Below are 7,880 nucleotides of genomic sequence, written 5' to 3' on the forward strand. Positions count from 1 at the left end.
ATCCCTTGATGTGGAGTTGGAGGGATGAGAAGAGATAAACCAAAGACCTTATATACTTATATGCCCATGGGCAGGGGCAATAGGGTCCTAAAGACCTGGGGAGGGGCGGGGAGAGTAGGTAGGGGCTGGGACAGAGGGGGACGGGGGGAGAAAGTGGGAGATATCTGTAATACTATCAACAACAAAACATATATTAAAAAAATAAATTAATAAATCTGCGTCTTAACAAGTCAACCCATCAAAGATTCAGGTGCAGGTTGGGGCAGGAGCATGAGAGCTGGAAGCTGGGCTGCGCAGGAAGCACCCCGGATCACGCCTCCCGTAGGCTGCTTCTCCACCTATGAGGGAGCCTTGCTTGTGTTCCGTCCCCAGCACAGCACCCCTGCAATCATATCCCACCACCTCTCAGGGTTCCTGGCCTCCATCTGCCCTCTGTCTCCCCGCTGACTCTGCCGTCTCCTCCCTGAGGCCGCCCGGCTGAACAGTCAGCGCTTTCCCGGCCCGTCACCTCCCACGTGCCCAGACCCACGACCCTCATGCTGTTTATTGCACACACTGCACTGTCTCAGCTCCTGTGTGGAACCTGAGTTTCTGCCGGGAGAGGCCTTCCTCTCTGGTTACCTTCCTGAGACTCAGTGACTTCCCTTGTCGGCTGCATGAAAGCAGAGGTCTCAGAGGTTACCCCATCACCCCCGGAAAGCTTCCAGCCCCCAGACCCCAAATGCCTCCTCCCCATGGAAGAAGCCGGGGGCCAGAGTAGGGGAAGTTTCAGAGGCAGAAAGGCCAGCGTCCATGGAAACGCCCAGAACCAGAGAGACAGCCCTTGCCTGCAGGTTGTCCAGCAGTGGGCCTGCAGGAAGTGCCTTAGCTGGGCTGGCAGGCAAACCTCAGGGATTGGGGGGTGGGGGGTGGGGGGGCTGTCCGAAAGCCCAGGCCAAGGGGAAATATCTCAGGATGTGCACGGAGGTCTCTGCTCCCACACTCCCTGTGCCTCCACCGGCAGAGCTCTTCCTCTGACCTCTGGTCCACAGCTGTAGCCTCGGTTACAGGGACCTCGCTTTCCAAATCAAATGCCAAGACACGTGCTCTGACAACCAGACGGCGTATGGAAAATCCGGCCTGTCTCCAAACATCTGGAACATGTGGCCACCACAGCACACGGCCTCTAATTCCTTCCAAATTGTGCATTCTCTGGGGAAATTTGCTCAAAAAGATATATTGAATGAATGAGAAGGAGAGAAGGAGGGAGGGAGGGAGGGAGGGAGGGAGGGAGGGAGGGAGGAAGGAAGGAAAGGAAGGAAGGAAGGAAGGAAGGAAGGAAGGAAGGAAGGAAGGAAGGAAGGAAGGAAGGAAAGGCCCACCAGTTACCTGCTCTGTGACCTTGAGCAAGTGACACCCTGTCTGAGCCTGTTTCCTTTACTGTCAAATGAGAGCAGTAAAGCCTGCTTCTTGGAGCTGTGCTGGAAGTTTGCGATAAGGAGCATGGGTAGAGCTCTTGGCACAGTGGAGGCCACTGTCCATGCTCCGTTCATGCCAGGCGGTGCTCCCCAGGTTCACGGGCAGACTCTGCCAGCTCCATCTCTGCAGCCTCGGGGACTCACTCCCCGCCCAGCGGAACGTCATCTGCAGCGGGAGGCTGCACAGCTGGGGTTGCTGCAGGTGTTCAGGAAGCCACCTGAGTCAAGCTCTCAGCACCGCACCCGGCTGGTGGTAAATTAGTTGTTATGGCTCCGGAATTCCATACCAGAACCCCGGGGGCAGCTGTGATCCAGAAGCCTGAGTTTTCCAGGTAGAAAGGCACCATGTGGTATGCGACCCCCGCAGCAGGGCCCGAGGCTACACCCGGTGACTGAAGTCTCTGAGTGAAACCGAACACCCACGCAGCGTGGGACATGAGCGGCACCGGCCGCGTGGAAAGGTTTCGATGTGCAGAGCTCGGGGACTGTTGGAGTTGCACCTAGAGACGGGTGAGCCCGTTGCAATCATCAGCCTCTCCCGCTGGGAAACGCCACCCTTTTCCCTGGAATCGCCTTTTTGGGGTGAGGTGCCAAGGAACGGGGTCAGGCCTGCCGTGAGGCCAGCCGGCAGCACAGCGGCCAGTGATTTCAATGCCTCACCCACCGGAGACCTTTGGTGGCCTCTTTCTGAAGGCCCATCAGCCTGTGACTGAGCAGACATCCTTCCCGCCCTCACCCTGACCCCCTGCACTGCGGCCCCGGGGCAGCTCCTGTTCTCGAAGCCTCTAGGTTGATGGGGATGTCCTGATTCGCCCTCCCTGGCAGTTGGCTTCTCTTGGCACATCATTCTCATTCCAGAGGGAGTGGCTGGGGAGGCACAGGGCCAGCCGCACGCCCCGAGGCAGAGAGGGCTTTTTGAAAAGGATAGAAAGTGGATGAAGTTTCAAGTTTGCAGGAAAGACGCAGATCATAGACAGAGCAGACGTTAACAAGCAAAGAGCAATGGCGGGGAGCCAACTGCCTGTGAATGTGCTCGGCCAGCGTCTCAGTTTGCAGCTCCACATTCCAGGATCCGGGCCCTGCCTCGTCATCAGCTCTGAATCCAAAGGGGTTAGAGGAAGAGGAGCTGCCAGGGCGGCCGGAGAGGGTGGTGGGCGCATCTGTTAGGGGTGGTCCTGGGCTCAAGACTAGTCAGCACAGCACCTGCCCGGGTTTGAATTCTGGCCCTTCCGTCTACCAGCCGGGTGACCTTGAACAAGTTCCTTAACCCCTCTCTGCCTCATCTGTAGGATGGAGCTAATCATAATCACAGCTACCCATCAGGCTGTGGGAAGGTTAAAGGCTTTACACCATGTAAACCGCTGTCCCAGTGCGGGTACATGGCCACCACTCGTTAAATGTCAGTGGTTCTCATAGCGGGTGCTCGGTAAACACTTGTCAGGTGCTGACCTCAGATCTGAACCCACAGCTCCTGCATTCAAGTCCAGTCCTCTGACAGGCAAAACTAAAAACAGTTTAAAGGGTAAATATAGATACAAATATAGATGATATAGAGATGATAGATGATAGACATATATAGATATAGAGACATATATTTAAAGACTTTCTGAAGCAGGTGGGGACTGACGGGACACCTGCTGAGGAGCAGCACATGAGAAGCCTGTGCCCCAAATCCGAGCCATGGTCAGCTGAGGAGCAGCCAAGGTAGGGGCTGAGCTCAACCCTGGGTTCTGTGGACTTGGGCAGGGCCCCCTGCCCCCTCTCTCCACCCCTCTCCCAGGGGAGGAGGCCAGTGTTGAGGGGCGTGCCCGGAGGTGGTGTCTTTGCTGGGTGGGCTAAGCCAGGAGCGCTGGGCCCTGCCCCGCAGTGCCACAGGCAGCTGGCATGCACTGGGCAGGCAGGGTGGGGCCGTAGAGTATCTGCCCATGGCCCCTCTTTCTGAGCTGAGCAGACATGCTCCCATCAGGACACAAACGTGCTTGCTGGAAGCCTGGGGCCTTGCTCACTGACAGGAAGATTCTGGCTCGGTATCTTCAGACGGAAACTCTACACACCTCACACACACACACACACACACACCCCCCACAGACCAGCCAGCCCACCCACCTGCTGGGTGGATTTCCCCTCCTTCCCCAGGCAGCCACCCAGACCTAGTTCCATGCAAAGGAAACCTGCTCCCGGATGGGGCTCAGCCTGCCTCCCTGAAGGGCGCTGACCAGCTGCCTTCCCCTGGATGACCCTCTAACCTTAAGCCTCTTGGTCAAGTGCTGTGAAAAGAAAGACCGCCCAAATAGAAATGAGTGCCCTGACTCTGCTTTGGCAGTGAAATGTTCCTCCACATCCCTCTGTCCTTAACACTTTCTAGGGTGACAGGAGCCTTGCTCCCACCTCTGGCTGAACGTAGGTCGGCCGGGCAGGAGGGAGGGAAGGCGGACTCCAGATAGAAGGCGGAACGAGGGCAGTTAAATGGACACGGTGCAGTCCATGAGGGGCATACGCCTGGACAAGGGCGTCCTAGGGAAGAACTGAGAAGGAAAGGAGAGGAGAAAATGCAAGGCGTCAACAGCAGACAAACGTATTGGTGATCGTAAGAGAAACACCTGAACCTTCAGAAGCCAAACTCCCCTTCCAAGGGCGTGAATCGTGTTCATAGTTGTTCAAGCGCCACCACCCCCCCCCCCCCCAGGCCCCTCTCCCCCATCGGAAGCTCCTTGAGACGGTGGTAAAAGAGCTAGAGAAAGGCACAGGGCCCCCCAGATGGTTTTTGGGGAGTGCTAGCCAACCTTCAAGAAATACATGATTCCTTCTTAAAGTGTTCCAGGACACTAAAAAGATGAAACCGTCTGGAGCCATTCCGTGAGATCTGCTGAATTTAAAAAATAAGACGGCCAGGGAGTGCACAGAGAAGGGAAACCTTAGGCCACATGTGACTGTATCTGCAGCGATTCTAAATAAAATGTTAGCAAATTAAATCCTGTAGTTCCTGAAAGACTAACATGCTGCAGCCAAAGGGGTTTATTCTGGAAACCTGACTGTGGTTCAGAGAGAGAGAACCAAGATGGCGACGCAGGTGAACACCGGACTCACCGCCTCCCACAACCACATCAAACCTACAACTAAAATACAGGACAGTCAGCACCCAAACGGCCTGAAAGCTGGCTGAATGGAAGTCCTACTAGAGAGGTAAAGAAAAGAAGCACATGGCGATGGTGCGAGGAGCGGAGGCCCGGAGGCCCGGAGCGGCGGGTCCGACACCCACGTGCTGTGTGTGTAACCAGGAGGGAGATGGTCTCTGCAGAGGCCGCCGTGAGGAGCAGGGGGTCCCAGCCCCGCACCAGACCCCCAGCCCAGGGTCCCAGAGCTGGGAAGAGAAGTCCCCGTAACTTCGGGCCATAAAAACCATCGGGGGTTGTGGCTGAGTGACAAAGAGGCCGCTGGAATCCCAGGGCCCACGCACAAACTTACACGGTCCCGCGTCTTCTGAGCTCCAGCGCTGGGGGAGACACATACAGGCAGGGACTGGATCGCCCGGCATCGAGGCAGGAACTCAGGGGTGGCTTTCTCCCAGACAGGGGTGCTCGCAGGGGGTCGTTGTTCTGGTGCTGGGACCTCCCCTGTCGTAGGGCTGTTTGCTCCGCCCTGGTGAGACCCCGCCCCATCCAATTTGCAGCAGCTTTTCCATAGGAATGGCCTGTCCTGGATCAGGCTTCAACCTTGGCCAAAATCTCTCTAACAAGCTGCAGCTGGTGACAACGTGCCCCAAACCGATCAACAAAAGGCCGGAGACCCGGCTCTAGCACCAGCTGGCCTTGCTTCACAGCTGGTCCTCACAGCCAATTGGCCTGGGATCAGAGACGCCAACAGCAATCAAGGATCAGCTACAAGACTGTGCACACAGCCCACCAGAGGGGCACACCTAGAGGGCCCAGTTCAGGTGACTGGGGAGGCTGAGCCACTGGGCCCTGCAGGACACCTACTGCACAAGGCCACTCTACCAATTCCAGGAGACGTAGCTGCTCTACCTAATACATAGAAACAAACACAGGGAAGCCGCCAAAATGCCAAGACAAGGAAACATGTCACAAATGAAAGAAATGGAAGCAAACAAACTACTGGGTACAGAATTCAAAACCACAGTTATAAGCTTACTCAAGCTTCTTCATGAGAGCTTCAAGGGACTTAGTGAGACTTTCAAGGATCTTAGTGGTTTGAGAGTGAATGTAAATACTAAAATAAAGCATAGATTACTTCAATAATCTTGCAATGGTGACAGCCTTTCTCAGAAGGCATGAAACTCAAGAGTACTCCAAGCGAAAGGAAAATAGATTTGACTCCATGGAAATTAAAATTTTCTACTTGGCAAAAGACACCATAAACAAAGTCAAGAGACAAGTGACAAGCTAGAACAAAATATTTACAACATAACTAAAGGGGAAAAGATTGATTATGCTAGTTGGATTCAAATATCTAACAAATTAACAAGGAAAGAACAAACATCTCAAGAGAAAAAGGCAGCTCACATAAAATCAAATACAAATAACTACTAAATAATTGGAAAGATAACCTCATCAGTGATTAAGGAAAGCAGTTTTAAAAGTAGGTTTCCCTGCCTGGCTAGTGTGGCTCAGTGGTTGAGCATTGCTCTATGAACCACGGTTTGAGTCCTAGCCAGGGCACATGCTCAGATTGTGGGCTCGATCCCCAGTGTGGGCATGCAGGAGACAGCCAATCAATGATTCTCTTATTGATGTTTCTATCTCTCTCTCCCTTTCCCTTCCTCTCTGAAATCAATAAAAATACATATACTTTTTTTAATTATAAAGATAAAAGTAGGTTTCCCTATCAGTTGAATAAAAACAAAATTTAAGCATAGCAAGTGTTGGTGAGGTGGTGGGAAGACATTCAGTCTCCCTCCCCGCCTCCCCCTGGTTGGAGTATAACTTGACACCCCCATTTTGGAGGGAAATTTGGCAATTTCCCTCAAAATAATAAATGCTCATACATGCCCTTTGATGCAGAAATCCACTTACGCAAATATAGCTGGCAGAAATAATTGCACACCATGCAAAGATGTTCATGACAGCACTATTTATAATTGGTGAAAAGTTGGAGCCGCCTAGTGTTCATCCTAATGAGAACAGCTAAGTAAAACATGGCACATCCCTGCCTTGGAATTCCATACAGTCATCAGTAAGACCTGGGTCAACCCAGGTGGCTAGTACGGAATGTAGAAAACAGAGTCAAGTAAAAGCAGTGAGCTGACAAACATAGATGATCCTATCCTATATAATAAAAGCCTAATATGCTAAGTGTCCGGTTGTCCGGTTGGCCATTCAACCAATCAAAGTGTAATATGCTAATGATATGCTAACGCCACTCAACTGTTCACTATAACGTGCACTGACCACCAGGGGACAGACAGTTGACCAGTCGACCAGTCACTATGACATGCACTGACCACCAGGGGGCAGATGCTAGGACAAGTAGGTTAGCTTGCTGCTGGGGTCTGGCCAATCAGGACTGAGCGAGATGGGCCAGACACTCCCTGGAGCCCTCCGTGGTCCCTCCCTGGCTGACCAACCTCCTGTGTCCCTCCCCGACTCCAATCATGCACCGGTGGGGTCCCTCGGCCTGGCCTGCGCCCTCTCGCAATCCGGGACCCCTCAGGGGGTGTCAGAGAGCCAGTTTTGGCCCGACGGTAGAACAACCGGTCGCTATGACGCACACTGACCACATCTGGTCATTACAGCATGACGGCATTAGGGCCAAGGGGTTTTTATAATAGAGATTTGTATGCAGTGTGAGTGTAAATAAAAATGCAAACATACACATCTCAAGGGAATTTCATGTTTTATCTTATGTGCTTCTATTAGTTATGAATTTGGTTTTGGTGAGCATGTATTACTTTTATAATCCTTAAGCCAAAAACATAACTGAATAAGAATTGAACATCTAATGCCTATAAAGACAAAATGCTTAGTGTTTCATTTCTTATTTTTTTAATGTTTTTATTTATTTTTTTACAGGAGTAACTATCTTTTTTTTAATACACTTTTATTGATTTCAGAGAAGAAGGGAGAGGGAGAGAGAGATAGAAACATCAATGATGAGAGAGAATCATTGATTGGCTGCCTCCAGCACACACCACTGGGCATGCACCCCTGGGGGATGGAGCCCGCAACCGGGACATGCCCCCCTGGCTGGAATCGAATCCAAGACCCTTCAGTCCACAGGCCGACACTCTATCCACTGAGCCAAACCAGCCAGGGCTTAGTGTTTCATTTCTTAGACCTGAGTTGACTTTCAGCCCAAGCAGTTCCAAGCAATGAGTATAATTCCATGAAGACCCTTTATCTCATATATGTGTGCAGGCATGTACACATGCCACATACACTTACACACATCTACACACACTCATACATT

This window comes from Myotis yumanensis, unplaced genomic scaffold (genome assembly GCF_028538775.1).
Source record: "Myotis yumanensis isolate MYYU_CA2020_CCGP unplaced genomic scaffold, mMyoYum1.0.hap1 SCAF_14, whole genome shotgun sequence".
NCBI classification, from domain to species: Eukaryota; Metazoa; Chordata; class Mammalia; order Chiroptera; family Vespertilionidae; genus Myotis; species Myotis yumanensis.